General features: G+C 35.0%; 1 protein-coding gene across 1 annotated transcript in view; it reads right to left on the reverse strand.

The window, feature by feature from the left end:
• Nucleotides 1–11,629, reverse strand: part of LOC136033173 (uncharacterized) — a 55,860-nt gene extending 44,231 nt beyond the window's left edge. The window contains exon 1 of the mRNA XM_065713865.1: nt 11,467–11,629. The gene's annotated coding sequence lies outside the window, so the exon portion shown is untranslated. The remainder of the gene's footprint in view (nt 1–11,466) is intronic.
• Between the last annotated feature and the right edge of the window lie 233 nt (nt 11,630–11,862).

Consider the following 11,862-nt stretch of genomic DNA (forward strand, 5'->3'; position numbering starts at 1 on the left):
ACATGCATCCGTGTTAATTCTTCTGGCAAAAAATACGAAGTTCCACATTTTTGCATATGGGAACTTTAACCCTTACAGTAAAGTTTTCTTATACGTTGAATCTGATGATGCGATTTTCATTAAGATTTCTTGATTTTCTGGGGGTGTTTTCTCACTTTTTCGAAAATCAGCCAAACTTTCTGAGGCTTGTAGCTTTTGATGAATAACACTAAACCAAATGAACTGTATACATTTAGAATCAGCATAATTTGCCAATTCTTTTGATAAATCTATCGATATATTTGATGGGTCTGTTCGGTTTCTTTAAAGTTTTTGTTACTATTGAGCCAAGTCACTCTTTTCTTAGAGTTCGTTATCATGAACTGTTTGATAGAAGATGAGATGAGATACAGCTACTTGTTCAATTTAACTTGCTAAGTAACGGGAAAAAAGGAGAGGCATGGCATTAAACTATGAAATATTTAGACTTGCGTTTTTTTTCCTAAAAGAGAAAAATATCTATTTTCATCGAAATTTCATTGCTAATTTTACTCTTTTTGAGATATGTGACCCCATTGCAAAGTATTTGCTGTTTTTCATACTCATATGGAAGTTTTCTCTGTCTCTGATAATAAGTAAATTCAATAGGTAGTACTTTAAATATTGTAAGTACTTTCTTAGAATTTGTAGTATATTTGCGAATTATTTCTATTTCTATTTGAATTTTCTCTGTTTATTTATATTTGGATTTGAAACATTTACAATCTCCGAGGGTATGATCTTTTGATGATTCTCGAAAATTGGATGACCTGTCATTTGGTTTGCTAAACCCTGTAATATATTAGTAAATTTCCTGCAAAATTTTCTTGTATCAAGTACCTTATATGTTGAGACGTCTCATATAGCATCATATAAGAGTATCGTTAAAGCATCTCATATAATAGTATTTGTAAAAAAGTGTAGGTAACATATGAGTTGAAATTGGCACTAGTGTCGGAAAAGAAATCACCAACGCCATCAAGCGCTTGGTGTTTTCTGGCACTGTTTTTCAAGCTTCCATTTTTTTTCTGCCGAAATTGAGATCAGAAATCCATCATATCATTACTTTTGGCAACTATAATAGGCCACTCTTGTCTATTTCGAAAAATGAGCAAAAATAAGGACAAATAATCTTCCAATCGTAAAACTACTACAAATCACTATTAATAAATAAATAAAACTCAAAATGAACAGAAATTGCAACAAATAGCCGAGTCAAACTCAAAACGAGCAAAAATTAACATGAGTAGGACCAATAACCCCTATGCCTTCCCAAGACCAGAACATAAGTTGCGCTTTACTGAAAAAAAAAATGACCTTAGATTGTCAGTTTAATTGACATATACTGGAATTTACTCTTAAATTTTGGTTAATTGTTTATTAACGAAAGTAAGAAAGGTAAAACATTTAAAATGTATTTTGTTTTCAGTAAAACGCAAAATATGTTCTGGACTTTAGAAGGTATGGTGGTTATCAGCCCTACTCAAGTTAATTCTTGCGCGTTTTGAGTTTGACTTGGCCATTTATCGTAATTTGTGTTCGTTTTGAGTTTCATTTATTTATTAATAGCGATTTGTTGTAGTTTTACATTTGGAAGATTATTTGACTTCATATCTGCTCATTCTTGGCTTAATGGAGCTCTTTACTTTTCTTTGAAGAACTTGTATTGTGGAAAAGGTTTTTGAATTAATTTATGTTCGTTTTTATTGTCATAGTCTTTTTCATGTAAAAAATAATATTTATATCTTTTTAATTTTTTTTTCTATGAGTCTATAGTATGGTCTGCTATTGGTACGTTGAGGAAACATTATCATCAATTTTTCATCATGACACAAACAGTATTTTCTTATCAAATTTTATAGCTTCTGAAGTTGACCTGAAAAATAGAACTTGATATCATTCCCAAAAGATTCTATCCATACTCTTTGACAACCTGGATGCACTTACATTCTTTTATTTATTGAAATTGTAAGAGCACTAGTAAAAATAGTATCCCAAAAGTTTCAACTTAATGCCCCCAGTCGTTCTCGATATATTGCTGGGGTGTCTTATTGGCAACCATAAACTTTTGATTTATGTTTTTGCAATATTTAGCTTTAAAGGCTAATGGGCCAATTGCATAATTGTGGGGTTTGACATGCCTAATATCGCAAAGACATAGCTGCTGAACAGTTCTAATACTCTGAACAAAATGGTTGTCTCAAAATTTTGACTGGATGTGTTTGGAAAATGGGCTTGATAGAAGGGCTGCTTGCCTTCCAATCTCTTTTTACTCTTTATAAGAGCATCATATTGAATCGAATTAGTTCCTTTAAAAGTTTCAATTATACTTATAGCTATGCATACAGTGCCTTCCGGCTAGTTAAAAACCCCCACAACTTACCCTTAAAGGTCTAAACTAATAATATAAGCTGTTATTCAGACATTACATTGTCACCTTTTTGAAAGTCCACATACTCATGGTTTGTCTTGATTTAGTTGAGTGTACACCTAGATAATCTTTAAAAGCTTCACCTTAATACCCGTAGCGTGCGCAGAAGCAATAGTCGCAGCATTAGTAGCAGTATGAGCATATTACCTTTGGTTTCTTTAGTATCAACCCCTTCAACACACGCTGATAGTTTCAGTTTAATACATACCATCAACCGTTCCTGAAAAATTTCTGATGCTTAAACTTGAAAACCTGCGTGGGCCTAGTGTGTTTCGAATTAGTTCCATTCAGTTTCTATGCATCCCAAATTTTTCGCCTTAATATCTTTAGTCTTAATAGCAGTGGTAGTAGTAGCAGTAGAATTAATTGTATTAGACTATGAATTAGTGGCAGTAGTAGTAATGGAAGCATTAATAATCATAACAGTAGCAGCAGCATGAGTAGAAGCAGTAACATTAGGATGCAAATATTTTCTCTTGGTTAGTTCAACATCCCTCGAAAAAAGTCCTATTAGTTTCATACACCAAACTGTTCCTAAGATAATGCTTTTGGTTTCTTCAGCATCATTCCCATCAACACACGCTGAAAGTTTCGGCTTAATACATACCATTAACCGTTCCTGAAAATTTTTTTATGCGTCCGCCTAATAGCCTATGGGGGCATAGTGTGTTTCGAATTAGTTCCATACACTTTCTATACATCCCAAATTTTTCGCCTTAATATCTTTAATTTTAATAGCAGTAGTAGTAGTAGCAGTAAAATTAATTTTAGTAGCTTAAGCTTCAGTGGCAGTAGTAGTAATAGAGCCAGTAATAATCATAACAGCAACAGCAGTATGAGTAGAAGCAGTAACATAAGGATGCACATATTTCCTTTTGGTTAGTTCAACATCCCTCACAAAAAGTCCTATTAGTTTCAACTTCACACACCAAACTGTTCCTAAGATAGTGCTGCTGCACCCTTTTGACAACCTACATACAGAGGGCGTGTTCTTATTCAGTTCATCTTTCTCTCAAGACTACATTTTAAATGTTTTCACTTTTTTGACTCAAATAAGCAAAAAATTATTAAAAGTTTAAGGAATAAAAAACTTTTAGGAAATAGTAGTATATGTATATTTAACTGACAATCCAAGGTCACTTTTTTTTCAGTAAAGTGCAAATTGTGTTCTGGTCTTGAGAAGGCATGTGGGTTGTCAAACCTACTCATGTTAAGTTTTGCTCGTTTTGAGTTTGACACACTTATTTATTAAGTCCTAACTTTTTGATGAAACAACCAACGTCCAAGGTGTGGAGTTTTACCGACTTTGTACGAATCTGATGTAAGTACTGACTATGCGCAACAACGATCGAAGTTCAAGGTGTGGACTGTCTCAGTGGGCGTGTTGCACCTTATTTAAACCGGAATTGTGCATATCAATCTATACGATCGGAGAATTAAATTTAGCTTGTGGCTCTTAAAGCTCCACCCCCCTCCCGAAGCGACAACTTTCTAGAAGAAAAATAGGTATACTATAGATTGTGAGCCCCTGAATAAGCCTGTGGCTCCTCAAGTTCTTATAAGGTTTCAAATTTCTTTCCCAATAGTCATTATTATGTATATAAACAACGGGGAAGTTCTATAGCTTAAGCACTTGCCCCAGGAGCTGTGGGGGGTATGCCATCATTGGAGCCATAGTTACTTGACTTTTTGAGTATTTTGAACAAGATGTTTCTTCCCAAATTTTGATCAGATATCTTTTGAGGGAGGGCATCTAAAAGGGAATGGGAAGCGGACTGGTTACCCTCCACCCATTTTTAAACATCCCGCCCAGAATGTCCGGGAAGTTTAAACTTCCAAGCCATTCGTTAGGTATTTCTGGTATGTCCTTTTGATAACCAGCGTCCACACAGTGTGTTTTAATTTGTTTGGCTTCCCTCTCAAAACCTGTGGGGCTTATATAATCCCCATAGGCATAGTTATTCAACCATTAGACTATCTTGAACAAGATGTTTCAAAATTTTGATTGGGAGTTTTTGGAGGACGGTTACTAAAAAGGGTATGGGAGGGGACTGGTTCCATCATTTCCCTCAACATGGCTCGAGAGTTTTAACTTGATATCCTCAGCCATTGTTAAAATATTGCAGATACAACTTTTTGATAAAATGGATGTACATAGTACTTTTTGACGAAGTTTAATTTACCCCTTGTCATTCTCCAAAGTTTTCCCCTAATACCCGTAGCCTTTTCAGATACACCCAGAATCAAGCATTTCCCTTTTCCTAATGACAAATCCTGGGAGTAAATAATGAAAAAAATTGTATAATTTACAATTCCTGTCCCAGGGCTGAGGGGCGAGGCATCCTTAGAGGCATAGCTATTAGACTTTTTTACTAGTTTGAACAAATAAATTTCAAACTTTCGATCAGTATCGAACAGATGGTACATCTAAAGAGAACAAGGTGAACAGCTGCGATCCAATCTGTTTTCAATGCCTTCTCAACATGCATTGAGAGTTTCAGCTTGATTCCCTCCACCGCTCCTTAGATATTACTGATATTCCCTTTTTCACAACCAGCATGCACATAACTTATTTTTATTGTGTTCGGCATCCCTCTAAACATTTTCTGAAAGTTTCATTTTAATGCTCTGAGCCTTTTTTGACACCCAGGATCGAAAATGCCCTCTTTTCCTATAAGAAACCTTATATGTTACCAATGGGTAACTTTTATAACTTAGAGCCCTTAACTCAGGGGTCTAAGGGGTCGCCAACCTTGGAGGTCTAGCTATTTTATCTTCTGGATATTTTGAACAAAATGGCTGCATAAAAAATTTGAAATAAAAACATAAAAATACATTTGGGGAATAAGAGCGTGGGATGGGTCTGGTTGCCTCCGATCACTTTGACTTCTAATAAGGGTGCTAGAGCTTTCAATTTCCAATCAAATGAGCCCCTTCCAAAGTTTGAACCACCGCCCATTCCATATAAAGTGGGTTCTAGGAAAAAAAGAATACTAACACACTAAGGCCTTATAGATCTTTACTATAAGCAACGCTTTAGCGTTGCCTCTGATAGTATTTTTTATTGGGAAAGTGGAGCATGTCCGACCTTTTATCAAACAGTTCGTGGTAACGAACTGTAGCAAGGAGCGACCCGGCTGAATAGTAACCGAAACTCTAAAAAACGGAATTTTGATACTAATAGTTACTTCAAAAGAATCGCAATTTAGTGCTGATTTTAAATATATAAGTTTCATCAAGTTTAGTCTTACCCATCAAAAGTTATCAGAGAAAATTTGCCTTATTTTATAAAATAGGAGGAAACACCCACTAAAAGTCACAGAATCTTACGAAGACCACACCATCAGATTCAGTGTATCAGAAAACCATACTGTAGAAGTTTCAAGATCCTATCTACAAAAATGTGGAATTTTGTATTTTTTGCCAGAAGACAGATCACGCATGCATTTTTATTTGTTTTTTCCCCCAGGGGTGATTGTATCGACCCAATGGTCCTAGAGCGTCGCGAGTGGGCTCATTCTAACGGAAACTAAAAGTTCTATCTGAGGCCACATTGGCCCCCTCCCACGCTCATCTTTTTCCCAAAGTCACCTGATCGAAATTATGAGATTGTCATTCTGTTCAGCGTAGTCGAAAACTTATTAACTATTTCTTTGGGGACGACTTAATCTCCCACAGTCCCTGGGGGAGGGACTGCAAGTTAAAAACCTTGACCATTGTTTACATATAGTAATAAATTATTATGAAATGTACCGACGTTTTCGGGGGACTTTTTCGCTTTGGGGTGGGGGTGCGTTGAGGGGAGGGGCTTACGTGGGAGGATCTTACCATGGAGGAATTTATCAGGAGGGAAGAGAATTTCCATGAAGGGGGTGCAGGATTTTCTAGCATTATTTAAAAAAAAATTCAACTGGAAGTAATGAGCAGCATTAAAACTTAAAACAAACATAAAATATTACGCATATAAGGGGGCTCGTCCCCTCCACAATGCCTTGCTCTTTACGCTTAAACATTTTTAGTAATTTCAACTGTTTATTCTACGACCTTTGTGATTCAGGGGTCATTCTTAAGGCCTTGGGACGAAATTCAAGCTTTAGTGTAAAGAGCGAGGGATTTTCCCCTCCTCAACGCTTCGCTCTTTACGCTAAATTTTTTTATTGTTTTAAAAAGTAGAGTTGTGAGAAAGAGTCAAACTTTAGCTTAAAGAGCAAGGCGTTGAGGAGGGGACAACCCCTTTCGTATACGGAATAATTTCTGTTCGTTTTAATTTTTAATCTCGCTCCTTATTTGCAGTTAAGAAAACTTGTTTTCTTTTTTATTTAATTGTCAAAAAGGTCAAGGATATTCCGATGAAGCTTTCATCGAATGCTGAAGGAAGTATTGAACTAAATTAAAACACACTATGTGCATGTGGGGTTTTCAAAAAAGTGTATCTTAGGAATAACTTAGAGTATTTAGCAGGAACTTTTAGGGAATGATGAGGGGATGATCAATTGATCAAAATGCAATATGTGCACGCTACTGCTACTACTGCCACTACTATTAGCACTAGCACTATTACTACTCCTAACACCACCACTACTACTGCTACTACAACTACAATTTCTGTTGCGAATACAGCTAAGAATGAGGACGTTAAAGCAAAAGATTTAGAAATGTTGAAGGGGAAGCTGGAATATATCAAAATACACTATGTGGGCACTGGCTATCAAAAGGCATATAAATATTTTTGAAACGTATTGTGCGTTAAGTTCAAACTTCCAGCGTATGATGAGGAGGATGTCCAACTAACCAAAAGGCAATATGCATACTACTACTGCTACTACTGTTGCTACTCCTACTACAAATATCATGACTCATACTGCCACAGAGGGTAAGAGTGTGAACGTGAAAATTTCGGAGAATGTTGAGAGGAAAGTTGGACTAAATCAAAACGTACATTTCAAAACATGCATGCATAGCGCGTGCTGGCTGTCAAAGGGCGAATATCAGGAATGACTTGAGGTATTAAGTTTAAATTTTCAGCAAATAATGGGTGGGATGATTGATTGACGAAAAGGCAATATGTAGATGCTACAACTACAACTGCTGCTACTACTACCATTACTACTTCAGCTACTACTTCTATTGTGACTACTACTAAGGTTTTGAGTTGAAAATGTCAGGAAATATTGAGGGCGAAGTTGAACGAAATTAAAGGGCAATATGTGCATACAGGTTGTCAAAAGGGGGTATCAGCAACATCTTAGGAATGGCTTATAGTAATAAGTTGAAATTTCCAGGGTATGGGGATAAGGATGTTCAACGGACCAAAAAACAATATACTGCTACTGCTATTGCTACTACTGCTAATACAACATTACAACTACTATCAATAGTTCAAGTTCAAGTTCTATTTATGTTCATAAAATAACAATAACAAAAACTACTACCACTAAGGCTAAGGGATTGAGGGTGAAAATTTCAGAGAATATTGAGAGGAAGTTGAACTAAATCAGAACACAATGTGCAGAGCAAGGTTGTTGGAAGGGCGTATCAGCAATATCGTAGGAAGGGCTGGGAATATGAAGTTGAAACTTACAAGGCTTGTTGAGGGGATATCCAACTAACCCATTGGCAATATTTACATGTTACTACTCATACTTCTATTAGCACTACTGCCACTGCTTCTAGTACTAGTGCTATTACTATTACTACTTCTACTGCTACTTTAATGTTAAAGCTTAGGGTATTAAAGCGAAAATTTCGAGGAAAGTTGTGAGGATGTTGAACTAAAACAAACCTACTATGTGCATGCAGGTTGTCATAAATAATAATAAAGTGTTGAGGGTAGTAAGTTGAAAATTTCAGCCGGATTAGGGGGGGGGGCTACAAAAACTGAAGGTGTTATGTGCATACTACAAGTAATGAAACTACTACTACTACAACTATTGCTATTGCTGAAGCTAAGGATATTAAGTTTAAGCTTTGTGGGAATATTTAAGAGGATGTTGAACTAAACAAAACCATCACACGCAAGTAGCTTGTCAAAAGGGTATACCAGCAATATCTCAGGAACGGCTTTAACGAATTCTAGGCCATGCCCCACTAAGGTATTGGTGAAATTCTGATGGTCCCCCCTTGATATTATTTTTTTTAATTCAAAATTTTTGTCTGAAATATTGGTTGAATACAGCATTTTTTATACTATGTTTAATGTCGTTGTAATACTGTCACATATCTTATTTGCTCTTTAAATGCATTTGAATCTGTCGTCAATCACACGAAAAATGTTTTTTTTTTTTTTATAGCAAAGGTTTTAAAGTATAGTCCGCCAAATGGTCCAAGTCCTACCCATAACCCGCCAAATATTGTCATGTTCCACTTTTGAAGGACTTTTCAGCTTAGGTTAAGGTGGATTTTGAAATACGAACAGGCAATTCCTGCGTACTGCTATTATGGTTACTACTTCTATCAAGGCTAATGGCGTTAAAGTGAAACTTTCAGGAAACGCTTAGGGGAGGTTGAAGGAAAATCAAACGCATGAAATGCATGCATGTTGGTAAAAGGGCATATCAACAATATTTTAGGAACAGCTTGGAGTATTAAGCTAAAACTTCAGGTGGTTTTTAATTAACCAAAAGGCGCTATGTGTAAAAGCGCTGCATTGTAGTAATAGTATTAAGAAACTACTATTACTACTATTATTACAACTATTACTTACTATTACATACTTTTACTATTTATTTTTTACTATTTATTATTTTTTTATATATTTATATATATATTTTATATTATATATTTTATTATTTATATTTTTATGTTATATTTTATTAAAGTAACAATTTTTTATATTTTATATATATTTATATTTTTTTTACTATTTATTTTATTACATTTACTTTTACTTACTATTACTTTCTTATTACTATTACTACTATTATTATTACTATTATTACTACTATTACTGCTGCTAGAATTACTACTCGACTAAGGTTAAGGGTATTAAGGTGAAATTCTCAGGGAATATTTAAATGAATGTTGAGCTAATTAAAACACACTCTTTCCTTGCAGTTTGTCAAAAGAACGTATCAGCAATATCTTACGTGATCTAGGGAATTAAGTCGAACTTTCAAGGCATGTTAAACAAATCAGAAGGTACTATATGGATACTACTGCCACTATTCTAAAATTAGTACAACTAATGAGTTGAAACTTTCATTGAATCTTGAGGTGAGTGTTGACCCAATCAAAATGTACTATTTGCACACTACTACTGCTAATTCCACTGCTAATGTCAAAACTACTAATGATACGAAGGGTATTAAGGAGAAATTTGCTATAAGCGTTGAGGGGGCTGTTGAACTAGATTGAAACACACCATGTAGCCTACACGCAGGTTGTGAAAAGGGCGTATCAGCAGTATTTTAAGAACAGCTTAAGAACTCCAAATAGTAGTAGTACAACTACCGCTACTGCTATCAGTATTACTATTGTTAAGGCTAATGATGTTAATATGAATCTTTCAGAGGTTGCTGAGGGAAACATTGGACTAAATCAAAACATACTGTGTGAGTGCAGGTTATCAAAAGGGTGTATCAGCAATGTTTCACAAACAGATTAAAGTACTAAGTTGAAACTATCAAAGTATGAGGAGGGGATGCTGAACTAGACCCAAAAGGCACAATTGAATACTATTACTGCTAATACTATTGTAGCTATTACTAAACCTACTCCCAATGTTCCTAATATTACTTATGATACTATGACTACAACTATTGCTAATACAAAGGATATTAGTAAAAACTTCAGGGGATGGTGAGGGTCGTGTTGAGCTGAGTCAAAATGCACTGTGCGCATGAGGGTTATCAAAGGGGTGTATTAGCATTTTCCCAGCAATGGTTTAGGGTATTAAGCTGAAATTTTTAATCTATCAACATTGCAATCACTCTCGCCACTATTCCTACTACTCCTAGACGAGCGGGATATCCTAGGACTGGTATATGGTATAAACTACAAACTTCCAGGGACGGTTCATGTTGCTTTCAACCTGAATGAAAAGACATTAAATGCATGCTGGTTGATAAGACGTCTCAGCAATATCTCAAGAACGACTGAGGGTATTAGGTTGAAACTTTCAGGGTTACTAATGTAGCTGTTTCTCCTCTTCTTATAAATGAATTAAATCAAATGGTATAGGTGCATCCAGTTTGTCAAAAGAGTATATATTCTATGTCTTGGAAACAGAAAAGGTTAATGCATTATTTTTCAGGAAAAGTTGAAATGTCAGACAAAATCAAAGCATATTATGTATGTCCAGATTTCCAAAATAAAGTTTAATATTAAAGATAGTTGAACGATTTTGTCAAGAACACGAAAGGTAAGTCAAAACCTAGATTATTATTGGTGAAAACAATGAAGGTTTAAGAGATTTTTATTTACCAATAAAAAAGACCATGTCATTTAAAAAAAAATTAGCTAATTTCTTAAGTATTCTTTTCCACAGAAGAAGCTTAAAAAAAAACTAAAGAGCTAAATTAAACCAAAGATGAGCAGAAAAAGAGTTAAATAATTTTCCAAGCGTAAGACTGCCATTGGTCACCATCAACAAATAAATGAAACCCAAAACCAACAGAAATTACAATAAATAGCCAAGTCAAACTCAAGACGAGCAGAAACTAAGAACAGTAGGACTGAGGCACCCTGTGCCTTCTAAAGATCAGAACGCAATTATCACTTTACTGAAAACAAAATATATTTTAAATACTTTGTCTCTTTAACTTTAATACATCAAAAATTATTAGAACTCTCAAGAATAAATACATTAAACTGTCATTCCCCATTCATTTTTTTTTTATTATTATCTATTTTTACGGTGGTGATTTTTTTCTTTACTTTTGTTTTTATTAGAAACGAAAAACCAAAGCTTGAAATAACAAATGATTTTAGTAAAGTGCAAATGATTTTGTGGTCCTTAGAGGTCATTGGGGAAGTCAGCCCTACTCCTACAAAATAAGAAATCCAAATCAAAACGTTACATTCAACTTTCTTTCATAATATTTGCCTCAAATCGCCAAAGAATTGTGCTACATGTTTAAATCTCGAGCTCGAACCAAATGCGTCGCCAAACTCAAATTTTGATGCAATCTGATCTGCGACATTTGTTTCTTTCTATTTGGTCTATTTGATTTTTTAGAAACAAAACATGTACAAGACTCGAGTTCTTCACGGCGTGCAAGTTTGATCATTATCGGAAGAAGTATATGCTGACTTGGAGGCTGCTCACAAAGAAGTATATGCTGACTTTGGAGGCTGCTCACCTTGCTGCTCACAAGGAGGAGGAATCTTCAAAGAACTATCACCAAGCAGTCTCTCCCCAAAAATATCAATGTTTGATGTTTTTCAGTTACATATTCTCGCAGGATACGAATGCA

This window comes from Artemia franciscana, chromosome 11 (assembly GCF_032884065.1).
Source record: "Artemia franciscana chromosome 11, ASM3288406v1, whole genome shotgun sequence".
NCBI lineage: Eukaryota > Metazoa > Arthropoda > Branchiopoda > Anostraca > Artemiidae > Artemia > Artemia franciscana.